We start from the raw sequence: 14,728 nt of genomic DNA, 5'->3' as shown, positions 1-14,728 counted from the left end.
GTCTCCTTCCTGAGCGGTATGACGGCTGTGTGGTCCCATGGTGTTTATACTTGCGTACTATTGTTTGTACAGATGAAAGTGGTACCTTCAGGCATTTGGAAATTGCTCCCAAGGATGAACCAGACTTGTGGAGGTCTACAATTTTTTTGAGGTCTTGGCAGATTTATTTTCTTTTTCCCATGATGTCAAGCAAAGAGGCACTGAGTTTGAAGGTAGGCCTTGAAATACATCCACAGGTACACCTCCAATTGACTCAAATTATGTCAATTAGCCTAACAGAAGCTTCTAGATACATAACATAATTTCTGGAATTTTCCTAGCTGTTTATTAAAGGCACAGTCAACTTAGTGCATGTAAACTTCTGACCCACTGGAATTGTGATACAGTGAATTACAAGTGAAATAATCTGTCTGTAAACAATTGTTGGAAAAATGACTTGCCAAAACTATAGTTTATTAACAAGAAATTTGTGGAGTGGTTGAAAAACGAGTTTTAATGACTCCAACCTAAGTGTATGTAAACTTCCGACTTCAACTGTAAATAAATCTGCCAACAATCAATTTGAATATTCCCAGTGTTCCTCTGGAGCAATTGAAACCAAGGCTGATGAAATTAAAATCACTTTGTCAAACAGTCTCTGTTCATCTACACCACGGGTCATAATCAGCGCAGGCAGGGTCAGTCGGCTGAACCAACAGGCCCTTTTGATAAATAATAGATGAGAAGATAACCAACCAAAGGTTATTCATTTTCATTTTGTGGTGAAGTGCTGTTTATTTAATTTCTCAGAAAACGTCTCCAGCAGATCTTCCCCATGAGGGGCATCAGTGCTGAACTGAGCATAGCCCAGAGTGACTGCTGTGTGTCCATCACTTATTACATGATGACACACGCTGACAAAGAGTGTATTCGGCCCTCCACGCCTGGGTGTTTCCAAATGAGTTCACACAGAAGTGACTAAATACGTCGTCCCGCAAAACAAGCCACACACCGTCAAAATGACTCACCGCCTCGTTTTAGGATTAATGAAACATGTAGATTCAAGTTGCATAGGATTTAGATGAATGAGTGTGTCAGGTCTGGCTGGTAGAAGAGCACAGGGGAGTGGAGTAGGTGTTTTGAACATCACACACAGGCCATCTAAAACCAGTGTCATGACGTTGGCCTCTTTTGGTACAGGGAGGACAGTTGACCCCTCCCTTTTGCACCCAATCGACCCTGTGTGTAAAGGGTCGTAAAAACTCTAAAATTCCAGGAGAGTCTCTGGCCACACGGCCCATAGAGAGACACAGGAAATTCTTCCAACTCATAGAATTGGAGAGCCAAGCGACATTTTGTGTTCTGGAGTAGGTATGGAAGATTGGTGAAGAATCCAGCTACGAAATGATCCGCTTCGTACAATTTTGTGATACTCAGAAGAGACAATATAGCCATATTACCATAAAACTGTTTATATAATAGACTCAGTTTAAGACTTGCATCATATGGGTGTATGGAATGTATTAATAAGGATAAAGCTTTTGTAAGACATTGAGATGCTATGTACTGATGTAATGTGATAGAATTGTATTTCTGTAACCAAATCTAACTCAGTCATAGGCACGCCCCCAGGGACCCATACAGGACCAGGCGTCATTTGACAAGCTGTTCTATGGGCACTATAAAACACCCCCGGATTTACATTTCTTCAGACCAGGCCTACACTCCGTGGCCACATAGGTTCTACCATCTAATTCCTCTACTGAAAGTGAACCATACCACGTGGTTAACTTTTGGACTATTGATACCGACAGAATAAGAACAAGTCTTTGATATTAATTATTAGTCTGCAGCTAAGTAAATTATATCATCGAACGCGAAGACCAACGAAACAACCATTCTATGACGACATTAATGAATGTCGCTCTGAAAGATCCATTCTAACCGAGAGAGAGAGAACGCGGACAAAACTCCCCAACAGAACTACTCTCCAACAAGAATCAGAACGACACACTGAGCGTAAATATATACTGCTCAAAAAAATAAAGGCAACACTTAAACAACACATCCTAGATCTGAATGAAAGAAATAATCTTATTAAATACTTTTTTCTTTACATAGTTGAATGTGCTGACAACAAAATCACACAAAAGAAATCACTAGAAATCCAATTTATCAACCCATGGAGGTCTGGATTTGGAGTCACACTCAAAATTAAAGTGGAAAACCACACTACAGGCTGATCCAACTTTGATGTAATGTCCTTAAAACAAGTCAAAATGAGGCTCAGTAGTGTGTGTGACCTCCACGTGCCTGTATGACCTCCCTACAATGCCTGGGCATGCTCCTGATGAGGTGGCGGATGATCTCCTGAGGGATCTCCTCCCAGACCTGTACTAAAGCATCCGCCAACTCCTGGACAGTCTGTGGTGCAACGTGACGTTGGTGGATGGAGCGAGACATGATGTCCCAGATGTGCTCAATTGGATTCAGGTCTGGGGAACGGGCGGGCCAGTCCATAGCATCAATGCCTTCCTCTTGCAGGAACTGCTGACACACTCCAGCCACATGAGGTCTAGCATTGTCTTGCATTAGGAGGAACCCAGGGCCAACCGCACCAGCATATGGTCTCACAAGGGGTCTGAGGATCTCATCTCGGTACCTAATGGCAGTCAGGCTACCTCTGGCGAGCACATGGAGGGCTGTGCAGCCCCCAAAGAAATGCCACCCCACACCATGACTGACCCACCGCCAAACCGGTCATGCTGGAGGATGTTGCAGGCAGCAGAACGTTCTCCACGGCGTCTCCAGACTCTGTCAAGTCTGTCACGTGCTCAGTGTGAACCTGCTTTCATCTGTGAAGAGCACAGGGCACCAGTGGCGAATTTGCCAATCTTGGTGTTCTCTGGCAAATGCCAAACGTCCTGCACGGTGTTGGGCTGTCAGCTCAACCCCCACCTGTGGACGTCGGGCCCTCATACCACCCTCATGAAGTCTGTTTCTGACCGTTTGAGAAGACACATGCACATTTGTGGCCTGCTGGAGGTCATTTTGCATGGCTCTGGCAGTGCTTCTCCTGCTCCTCCTTGCACAAAGGCGGAGGTAGCAGTCCTGCTGCTGGGTTGTTGCCCTCCTACGGCCTCCTCCACGTCTCCTGATGTACTGGCCTGTCTCCTGGTAGCGCCTCCATGCTCGGGACACTTCGCTGACAGACACAGCAAACATTCTTGCCACAGCTCGCATTGATGTGCCATCCTGTATGAGCTGCACTACCTGAGCCACTTGTGTGGGTTGTAGACTCCGTCTCATTCTACCACTAGAGTGAAAGCACCGCCAGCATTCAAAAGTGACCAAAACATCAACCAGGAAGCATAGGAACTGAGAAGTGGTCTGTGGTCCCCACCTGCAGAACCACTCCTTTATTGGGGGTGTCTTGCTAATTGCCTATAATTTCCACCTGTTGTCTATTCCATTTGCACAACAGCATGTGGAATTTATTGTCAATCAGTGTTGCTTCCTAAGTGGACAGTTTGATTTCACAGAAGTGTGATTGACTTGGAGTTACATTGTGTTGTTTAAGTGTTCCCTTTATTTTTTTGAGCAGTGTATATTGATTGCAATTGTTCCCGAATGAGTGAGCCTTCAATTGTCAATTGTTAATATTAATGAACCCTGTGTAACTTCTCAGCCGACCTTTTATAATCCATTGTTCAACAGGCCGACCTGCCTGTTTAGCCAGTAGGGCACATTCCGATACCAATCCTTTGTGACGATAATTACTGTTTGTATGTTTTTCTGTTAATTACTTAGTGTAGTAAATAAATGATTTTAAGACAATTGATGTATGGATGATTTTAGTAAAGACTGGGTTCGTGCAGATACAACAATTTACGACGTTTGGAATGAGACTGGACTAGAGGTAAATACACCATTTAAACTAGAAGATAATCGACCTATACTGTAATAGAATAGAATATTATAGTACAGGAAAGTTATATTAGGAAAATTATAGCTTTGTAATCTGAATATTCTCCTTGGTGCCCCGATCTCCTAGTTAATTACAATTAAACGATTAATCAGTTTAATGGCGTGATAATAATTACAGGGAGCTAATTGATAAACATATCTTCAGTTTAATGGTAACCCAAAGACACGACACCAGTAAGACAGGGAGACACAGTGAGTGTGGTATAATCTATTCTAATGCACACTGACACTTCTTAAATAACAGTGCGAGCAAAGTACTAACTGTCCACTAGGTGTCTGTAATCATGGCCAAGTGTGGCCTAATATCATTGGTTAATTCTCAAATATACAAATGGCATACAAAGAACAGCATACAAAAAAACAAATGGATAGCATACGATCATAGATTCATTTTAGACTACACAAGCTTACAAACAATTACAATGGCAAAGTCACAAAAATCACAAGAATGGCTTCAGATCAAAGTCTATGTTGAGACCGAAGGGAGCAAGGGTTTAAACTAAAGATCCGGCAGCCTCTCGTTTTAACAATAAATTATCAGGTATCTCCTAGGGGGGTGACATGTCGATGCCAATAGCGAAAACGAGAGGCTGCCTGGCTCTTTAGTTTAAAGCCCAGGGTTGCTCCCTTCGGGTCCCAACAAAAAAATGTAGAAATTGTATGAAATGTAGCATTACTACTGTGAAGTTTTGAAATGACTAAATTAATGCAAATGTAAATTAAAAGTTTGTAAGCTTGTGTAGTCTAAAATGAATCTATGATCGTATGCTATCCATTTGTTTTTTTGTATGCTGTACTTTGTATGCCATTTGTATATTTGAGAATTAACCAATGATATTAGGCCACACTTGGCCATGATTACAGACACCTGTGTGTCTTTTGACACTATATAAACGAGTCATCTCGCAGTGTTTGTGATCGTACCCTGATGAAGACAGCTTGGCTGTTGAAACGTTGGATATTACATTTTTGCATCTGAGCTCCTAGTGTGTGCAGCTCTCCCTTATTTTCAAGTATCAGGAGCTCACCAGTGTTACACAGTGTTAGCACATGATACAGTCTGGCTAATGAATGCTCTTTCCATTCGTTTATCAACTTTTTTCACTGAGCAGTATTAATTGGTGATAAATTAGAACTAAACAAGTGAAATTGTATAATATGTTCTAAAGCGATAGAATCAAAAAGGACTAGACAGCTCACAGCCAGACTGGATGTCAAACTAAATAAATAGCGAAATGATATCTGGCTCTTTTTTTTGTTACCTGAGCAGCTGACCGATGTGAACCCTATCATTATAGTAACAAAGAGCGACAGGATGTGATAATGGCTTGACTGACAGGCTAGGCAGACAAAAGGAGTAATCACTGCTAAGACTTTGTTATTCAACCATTCTATCTGCTCACTGGAGCTAAAGACAAGCCCACACTCCCTTCAAAACAAATCAGAAAACCATAAGCCAGTTTGCTTTAGATGGGAGCATTGATCTGCACTGAAGACAATTGTGTTTGAGGAGAAATGGCAGAGATAAACCGTTGGTATTAGTAAATGGCCGTGAACTTTGAGATGGGATTGACTCTTATCAGTTGATTATGCAGGACCAACAAGGACTCCTCAGCCACATTATTATCATTCAGTCCTGCCTCTCCGGAAACCATCTCCAACTGACATTTGAAAAAAGATTAAAATCAACTAAACTTTCTCGGCTTTATTTGCTCAAGAAACATTTTCTCAGATACAATTTTATTACAACAGTGGCAGCAGCAGAGAGAGCTCCCATTAAAGGCGTATTGTAGCAATATAGTGCAGCCATATACTGGCTGTTTTCGGAGGCGCTGCCTGCGTTTCCTGAAATGGACTCTTTCTTCCCTCTTGTGAATGTTCTTATTGAGACGACACGCAGCCATAAACTACCAATAACAGCAGCCGACATTAGCGTAGAGAATAGAATCAAAAGCACTATACATGCTACAATGGAGGTAGAAATGGAAAGTGAGGACAAAAACCAAGACACCTGGGTTTAGTTTTCTAAGGGCCTCAGAGGTTGAGGTAAACTCACAGAGGGTTCACAAGTCTCACAAGGCCTTGACGTCATTAGCTAGCCTGACCATGCACGTACGTGTCACAGTTCCATGGTCTTCTGTATTCAACCTCTATTTACAACTAAAGCTAGAATACAAGAACGTAGGTGTCAAAATGTACTTTAACCTCAGATTGTGTGCAGTATTTTTCTTTTTACTGGAAATAAAAGCAGAATCTGAAGAAATACAGATTCAGTACCTGAATAAACAACTCCAAAATACACTATATATACAACAGTATGTGGACACCTCTTCAAATTAGTGGATTCGGCTATTTCAGCTACACCCGTTGCTGACAGGTGTATAAAATCGAGCACACAACCATGCAATCTCCATAGACAAACATTGGCAGTAGTATGGCCTTACTGAATAGCTCAGTGACTTTCAAAGTGGCATCATCATAGGATGCCACCTTCCCAACAAGTCAGTTCGTCAAATTTCTGCCCTGCTAGAGCTGCCCCGGTCAACAGTAAGTGTTGTTATTGTGGAAACGTCTAGGAGCAACAACGGCTCAGCCGCGAAGTGGTAGGCCACACAAGCTCACAGAATGAGAACGTCGAGTGTTGAAGCACGTAATGCGTAAAAATTGTCTGTCCTCGATTGCAACACTACCGAGTTCCAAACTGCCTGTGGATGCAACATGAAATTACTTTTCATGGCCGAGCAGTTGCACACAAGCCTAAGATCACCATGCACAATGGCAAGCGTCGGCTGGAGTGGTATAAAGCTCGTCGCCATTGGACTCTGGAGCAGTGGAAACGCGTTCTCTGGAGTGATGAATCATGCTTCACCATCTGGCAGTCCGACGGACTAACCTGGGTTTGGCGGATGCCAGGAGAACGCTACCTGCCCCAATGCATCGTGCCAACTGTAAAGTTTGGTGGATGAGGAATAATGGTCTGGGACTATCTTTCATGGTTTGAGGTATGCCCCTTAGTTCCAGTGGAGGGAAATCTTAATGCTACAGCATACAATAACATTGTAGACTATTCTGTGCTTCCAACTTTGTGGCAACAGTTTGGGAAAGGCCTTTTCCTATCTCAGCATGACAATTCCCCGTGCACAAATCGAGGTCCATACAGAAATGTTTTGTTGAGATCGGTGTGGAAGAACTTGTCTGGCCTGCACAGAGCCCTGACCTCAACCCCACTGAACACCTTTGGGATGAATTGGAACTCCGACTGTGAGCCAGGCCTAATCACCCAACATCAGTGCCCGACCTCATTAATGCTCTTGTGGCTGAATGAAAGCAAGTCACCGCAGCAATGTTCCAACATCTAGTGGAAGGCCTTCCCAGAAGAGTGGAGGCTGTTATAGCGGTAAAGGGGGGACCAACTCCATATTAATGCCCATGATTTTGGAATGTGATGTTTGACGAGCAGGTGTCCACATACTTTTGGTCATGTAGTGTAGGTCTAAATTGTAAAAGTGACCATGTGAAGCAACAATATAAGCTTATTCTGTAGCGTCCATTATATTACAATGTATTTGTGCATTTCATTCAATGCAGGTATTCAATGTGCATGGAAGACTCCAGGGGTAAAAGACAAATCTAACTGGATAGCCTTTAGAAAGAAATCAAAATGGAGGAAAAAGAGTACTTACATGAACAGAAAGATTAAATCCCCAGCACCCAGCGATCACTGGTTAGTTGATTTTGAACTCATGAAAGTGACCTGAAATGATAAAAAAAAACAGACAAAATATATAAATGTCTCTTTGTCCATCTTTAAAAAATATGTATATTCATTCTTTATCCAAACAGTTAAACAATCCATCCCAGGACATTCAATTCAAAACAACATATTTTATGGATACGTTATTAAAAGAAAATCGATACGATCAGTAACATAACTTTATTTGCCAAATATCAAAACAAACTTGGAGAGGAAAGGAGAGAGAGGGAGATAGGAGGGAGGGGGGTAAGGAGGAGAAGGTGACTGCTGGCCCATGGTCAGAACGTCTACAGCTGAGGTAAAACAGCTTTAGTAATGAAAGAGATCGGGACCACGTCCTAGACAATGTTTAAAATACACTTCTCTAATACCTCATTAATCTGTCCTACAGCCAGTAGATTCCACTATTACATGGCTTCATATAAAGTGGTTGTTTTATTTAATTTGGACTTTCTTTCCTCGAGCGCGACAGGCTAATGATTTATTTAGCAGCATGCTCTGCTAGTGACGGCACGTCTCTCTCTGAGCCCAGCCGCCAGAGCTCTGTTCTGTTAGGGAAAATACAAACAATCCGAAGCCTCTGCAATATGGACATACCACTTTAAGCCATTATCTAACCCGGAATTTAACATCAATATTTCTACCTCCAGGAAGTGGAAAAATAACACACCAAAACAGGAACCACAACAACATCCAAAGTGAGAGAGAAGTGGAGTGATCATTGTGCACAGCCACAACGCGGGCCTGAAACGGCACAAAGCTCATTGATGTTCATTTCCTCACATTATCTTGTTTTTCACAACAAGCTGCGATCTCATTAACAGCTGATTTATACAATTACCCTGCTTCAGCACCGCCAATTAAACCAGGACAGAGGTTTTTAAGGTCACACTTAATTGATCTGCCAGTAATTTGTGCTACTGTACCTTGGTCTCCTGCGGCTAGGCAGGGAATAAAATATACCAACAGCAGACCAGAGAAATATACCAACACATTTGCAATTGGTGTCAAAGTACAGAAAAGAGATCTCAGTCAGAGAGGATGGAGGGTTAATAGAGTAGGCCAGGGAGAATGGATCTGAATGTGCAGCCTTGAGACTGAAAGTAACAATAGGAGAGAGAAGGCCCACAGACTGGCCCTGACTGAATGGTAATCTGCTGTCATCTTTATAGCACCTCTGAGCTGACAGTCCAACCTCTCAAAAGACCCAGCCGTCCTAGCCAGCAGTCTGCCAGTGTCCACACCACACTGTCTCACCTCTCTGCACTGTACTGCACACACACACGGACAGACACACGCACAGGGTCAGATATGGAAAAACAGACCACACACACACACACACACACACACACACACACACACACACACACACACACACACACACACACACACACACACGGACAGGCAGATGGACAAATAGAGAAACAAACAAAGACAGAAAGACGGGCAGACATCTACACACACACACACAATTTTACTTTCAAAACCCACTAAGAGCGCTCTCCACCCAGACTATCATAGCCCACTGTATTAAAGACATAACCAGGGTAGTAATTCAATAAACAAGTGTTTCTTCATGAAACATACACTGAGTTTACAAAACATTAAGAACATCTTCCTAATATTGAATTGCACATATCCATGTCTCAATTTTCTTAAGGCTTAAAAATCCTTCTTTAATCTGTCTCCTCCCCTTCATCTACACTGATTGAAGTGGATTTAACAAGTGACATCAATAAGGGATCATAGCTTTCACCTGGATTCACCTGGTCAGTCTATGTCATGGAAGAGCAGGTGTTCATAATGTTTTGTACACTCAGTGTATAACATCTGACTCATTCCCGTTAATAAATGAGAGCTCTTTTAATTGCAGGGGGTAGAAATTAACAAGCCTTTGAATTATTAATGTGATGTTAATTGAAACAATGAGGAAAGTAACAGACAAATAGACAATATGTAATTCTTTAATTAATAAGACAATATGTAATGTCTTATTTAAACTAAACATTTGTCTGGAGAAAAAAATATTATGATTATGATTATAAAAAATAAGAAAAACCAGAGTGATATTACAAATAATTAAACAAATGGTGTAATCCCTCTGTGAGTGTCTCAGACAGAGACTATTGTAGTGTGATGCAGTACAGCAGCTCTTCTCCTGCTGAGAACACAGCCTACGGGCTGCTGGGGAAATAACACAGAGATGGGAACCCTTCCTTTCCCTAATTAAACGATCATGGATTCATTAAAACAGAATCCCAATCAACTCCAAATTCAGTTTATTAGTTTCCCCCAACACTTTTATCACCCAATCATTGTGTCCACAATAACCATAGAGCCTTTTAACTGGTTGTTTTTTTACTCAGCTGTTACAGAGAGGGTGGTGACAACAAACCGCACTGAAACACAACACACATAAACAGAAACTAACACCAAGTTAACACACACACACACACACACACACACACACGCACGCACGCACGCACGCACGCACGCACACACGCACGCACGCACGCACGCACGCGCACGCACGCACGCACGCACACACACACACACACACACACACACACACACACACACACACACACACACACACACAAGGCACATAGAGAACCACCAGCTGTCTGCACTACTGTAGTACCTGAGACATCAGGGGTGGTGAGCTATCAGCCAAATAGATCATTCTCATTAAACCACAGGTGGACAGTCAGTCAGGGGGTTGCCACACATTACAGACAGCACCGCTTTTAAAGAAAAATCAACATTTATCTATGTCCCACACTAGAGATGCAGAGGGATTGATCTGTCAAACAGAAAGCCCTTTAAACAAGCCCAACAGACAGACTAACAGTGCTCACTTCAAAGGCCCCGGGCCAGAGAGCTCAAGGACACCTGTGGTAGTTCTGTCAAAGGGTGGCCTTTCCTTTCCTTTGTCTTTGGCCAAACCCCTAGACTATATTAAAGGGACCCTCCACCTAAACCCCACCACAGCCCTGTGTCAGGACACTTCTCCAACACCACAGCCCTGTGTCAGGACACTCTCCAACACCACAACCCTGTGTCAGGACACTCTCCAACACCACAGCCCTGTGTCAGGACACTTCTCCAACACCACAGCCCTGTGTCAGGACACTCCTCCAACGCCACAGCCCTGTGTCAGGACACTTCTCCAACACCACAGCCCTGTGTCAGGACACTTCTCCAACGCCACAGCCCTGTGTCAGGACACTTCTCCAACACCCCAGCCCTGTGTCAGGACACTACTCCAACGCCACAGCCCTGTGTCAGGACACTTCTCCAACACCACAGCCCTGTGTCAGGACACTTCTCCAACACCACAGCCCTGTGTCAGGACACTTCTCCAACACCCCAGCCCTGTGTCAGGACACTTCTCCAACGCCACAGCCCTGTGTCAGGACACTCCTCCAACACCACAGCCCTGTGTCAGGACACTTCTCCAACACCACAGCCCTGTGTCAGGACACTTCTCCAACACCACAGCCCTGTGTCAGGACACTTCTCCAACACCCCAGCCCTGTGTCAGGACACTTCTCCAACGCCCCAGCCCTGTGTCAGGACACTTCTCCAACACCACAGCCCTGTGTCAGGACACTTCTCCAACGCCACAGCCCTGTGTCAGGACACTTCTCCAACACCACAGCCCTGTGTCAGGACACTTCTCCAACGCCACAGCCCTGTGTCAGGACACTTCTCCAACGCCACAGCCCTGTGTCAGGACACTCTCCAACACCACAGCCCTGTGTCAGGACACTCTCCAACACCACAACCCTGTGTCAGGACACTCTCCAACACCACAACCCTGTGTCAGGACACTCTCCAACACCACAACCCTGTGTCAGGACACTCCTCCAACACCACAGCCCTGTGTCAGGACACTTCTCCAACGCCACAGCCCTGTGTCAGGACACTTCTCCAACGCCACAGCCCTGTGTCAGGACACTTCTCCAACGCCACAGCCCTGTGTCAGGACACTTCTCCAACACCCCAGCCCTGTGTCAGGACACCTCTCCAACACCACAGCCCTGTGTCAGGACACTCTCCAACACCACAGCCCTGTGTCAGGACACTCCTCCAACACCACAACCCTGTGTCAGGACACTTCTCCAACACCCCAGCCCTGTGTCAGGACACTTCTCCAACACCACAGCCCTGTGTCAGGACACTTCTCCAACACCTCAGCCCTGTGTCAGGACACTTCTCCAACGCCACAGCCCTGTGTCAGGACACTCCTCCAACACCACAGCCCTGTGTCAGGACACTTCTCCAACGCCACAGCCCTGTGTCAGGACACTTCTCCAACACCACAACCCTGTGTCAGGACACTTCTCCAACGCCACAGCCCTGTGTCAGGACACTTCTCCAACGCCACAGCCCTGTGTCAGGACACTCTCCAACACCCCAGCCCTGTGTCAGGACACTTCTCCAACACCCCAGCCCTGTGTCAGGACACTCTCCAACACCACAGCCCTGTGTCAGGACACTTCTCCAACGCCACAGCCCTGTGTCAGGACACTCTCCAACACCACAGCCCTGTGTCAGGACACTTCTCCAACACCACAACCCTGTGTCAGGACACTTCTCCAACACCACAACCCTGTGTCAGGACACTTCTCCAACACCACAACCCTGTGTCGGGACACTCCTCCAACACCACAGCCCTGTGTCAGGACACTTCTCCAACGCCACAGCCCTGTGTCAGGACACTTCTCCAACGCCACAGCCCTGTGTCAGGACACTTCTCCAACACCCCAGCCCTGTGTCAGGACACCTCTCCAACACCACAGCCCTGTGTCAGGACACTCTCCAACACCACAGCCCTGTGTCAGGACACTCCTCCAACACCACAGCCCTGTGTCAGGACACTTCTCCAACACCAGACCACAGCCCTGTGTCAGGACACTCCTCCATCACCACAGCCCTTTGTCAGGACACTTCTCCAACACCACAGCCCTGTGTCAGGACACTTCTCCAACACCACAACCCTGTGTCAGGACACTTCTCCAACACCAGACCACAGCCCTGTGTCAGGACACTTCTCCAACACCACAGCCCTGTGTCAGGACACTTCTCCAACACCAGACCACAACCCTGTGTCAGGACACTTCTCCAACACCACAACCCTGTGTCAGGACCCTCCTCCAACACCACAGCCCTGTGTCAGGACACTTCTCCAACACCACAACCCTGTGTCAGGACCCTCCTCCAACACCACAACCCTGTGTCAGGACACTTCTCCAACACGACAACCCTGTGTCAGGACCCTCCTCCAACACGACAACCCTGTGTCAGGACCCTCCTCCAACACCACAACCCTGTGTCAGGACCCTCCTCCAACACCACAGCCCTGTGTCAGGACCCTCCTCCAACACGACAGCCCTGTGTCAGGACACTTCTCCAACACCACAACCCTGTGTCAGGACACCTCTCCAACACCACAGCCCTGTGTCAGGACACTTCTCCAACACCACAACCCTGTGTCAGGACACTTCTCCAACACCACAACCCTGTGTCAGGACACTTCTCCAACACCACAACCCTGTGTCAGGACACCTCTCCAACACCACAGCCCTGTGTCAGGACACTCCTCCAACACCACAACCCTGTGTCAGGACACTTCTCCAACACCACAACCCTGTGTCAGGACCCTCCTCCAACACCACAACCCTGTGTCAGGACACTTCTCCAACACCACAACCCTGTGTCAGGACACCTCTCCAATACCACAGCCCTGTGTCAGGACACTTCTCCAACACCACAACCCTGTGTCAGGACACTTCTCCAACACGACAACCCTGTGTCAGGACACTCCTCCAACACCACAACCCTGTGTCAGGACACTTCTCCAACACGACAACCCTGTGTCAGGACCCTCCTCCAACACCAGACCACAGCCCTGTGTCAGGACACTCCTCCAACACCACAACCCTGTGTCAGGACCCTCCTCCAACACCACAACCCTGTGTCAGGACCCTCCTCCAACACCACAACCCTGTGTCAGGACCCTCCTCCAACACCACAGCCCTGTGTCAGGACCCTCCTCCAACACCACAGCCCTGTGTCAGGACCCTCCTCCAACACCCCAGCCCTGTGTCAGGACCCTCCTCCAACACCCCAGCCCTGTGTCAGGACCCTCCTCCAACACCACAGCCCTGTGTCAGGACCCTCCTCCAACACCACAGCCCTGTGTCAGGACCCTCCTCCAACACCACAACCCTGTGTCAGATCCCTCCTCCAACACCACAACCCTGTGTCAGGACACCGCTCCAACACCACAACCCTGTGTCAGGACCCTCCTCCAACACCACAACCCTGTGTCAGGACCCTCCTCCAACACCACAGCCCTGTGTCAGGACCCTCCTCCAACACCACAACCCTGTGTCAGGACACTTCTCCAACACCAGACCACAGCCCTGTGTGTGTCAGGGCTAACGAGTGAAAGCAGGCCTCTAGGGCCATAATCCAAAATGCACATGACTGTCGTGTTAAAGAAGGATTTATAGTAAATTTATACACTAATACAAAAACCTCTCTCTCTCGCTTGGTTACTTTTCATTTATCCGTATGTTACAGATTGAACGTGTGCCCTCTGGAGCTACCATTTGGCCTGAAACCCTTCCTTTCATATGTAAGTGAAGGCTGTTCCACAGACATCACCGAAGAGAGGGGATCCAATCAAATGAACCTTCAGATTCCAGACATGTGTTCATCTACAGGGGGCTGGGCTTGATTACCCAGCACATAACGGGGTAATGTCTCTCTCGCTGACCATCATATGCACGTGGCTGAGAATCAATGGCCAACCTTCAGAACAACTATACAGTTTCCATGAGCGTTCAGGTCAGGGTTGGTAGAACGGTATTACACAAGTGTCTTTTTCTCTGTCAATGTCCAGACAGGGCAAACAAGGCAAAGACACACATGAATACACATATGAGACTGCCATTGACATTGTTCAGCCTGTGTGTGTGTGTGTGTGTGTGTGTGTGT

The 14,728-nt window shown here is 46.2% G+C and overlaps 1 protein-coding gene across 11 annotated transcripts in view; it reads right to left on the bottom strand.

The window, feature by feature from the left end:
- The window catches only part of LOC106587529 (SRY-box transcription factor 6), a 197,063-nt gene that overhangs the window by 154,846 nt on the left and 27,489 nt on the right, over window positions 1-14,728 (bottom strand). For 9 of the 11 annotated variants that reach the window (XM_045689257.1, XM_045689266.1, XM_045689258.1 and 6 more), the window contains one exon: window positions 7,650-7,720. The exons of the other annotated variants lie outside the window; for them this stretch is intronic. The gene's annotated coding sequence lies outside the window, so the exon portion shown is untranslated. The remainder of the gene's footprint in view (window positions 1-7,649; window positions 7,721-14,728) is intronic. 11 annotated transcript variants of the gene reach the window in all.

Source organism: Salmo salar, chromosome ssa11, assembly GCF_905237065.1.
Source record: "Salmo salar chromosome ssa11, Ssal_v3.1, whole genome shotgun sequence".
NCBI classification, from domain to species: Eukaryota; Metazoa; Chordata; class Actinopteri; order Salmoniformes; family Salmonidae; genus Salmo; species Salmo salar.
This window is presented reverse-complemented; position numbering and strand designations above follow the sequence as displayed.